The following is a 256-nucleotide window of genomic DNA, read 5'->3' on the forward strand; positions in this document are numbered from 1 at the left end:
TAATAGAATACAAGTCTACCAAACATAATGACTAAATCTACCATTTGTTACTACAAGTCTACCAAACAAGTCTACCAAACATAATGACTAATTCTATCATTAAGTTTCCAAAGTCTACCAAACAATTTCCAAAGTCTACCAAATCTTTTGAAACTAAGATCGGGTGACTGATACGACCACATACCTGATCATGCAACCACCCATACTCCTTTCTCGACCACCTTTCTTTAGGGGTCATTAGTGTCAGGTAAAATTC

The sequence above is a fragment of the Eutrema salsugineum genome, unplaced genomic scaffold, assembly GCF_000478725.1.
Source record: "Eutrema salsugineum unplaced genomic scaffold, Eutsalg1_0 scaffold_2, whole genome shotgun sequence".
NCBI lineage: Eukaryota > Viridiplantae > Streptophyta > Magnoliopsida > Brassicales > Brassicaceae > Eutrema > Eutrema salsugineum.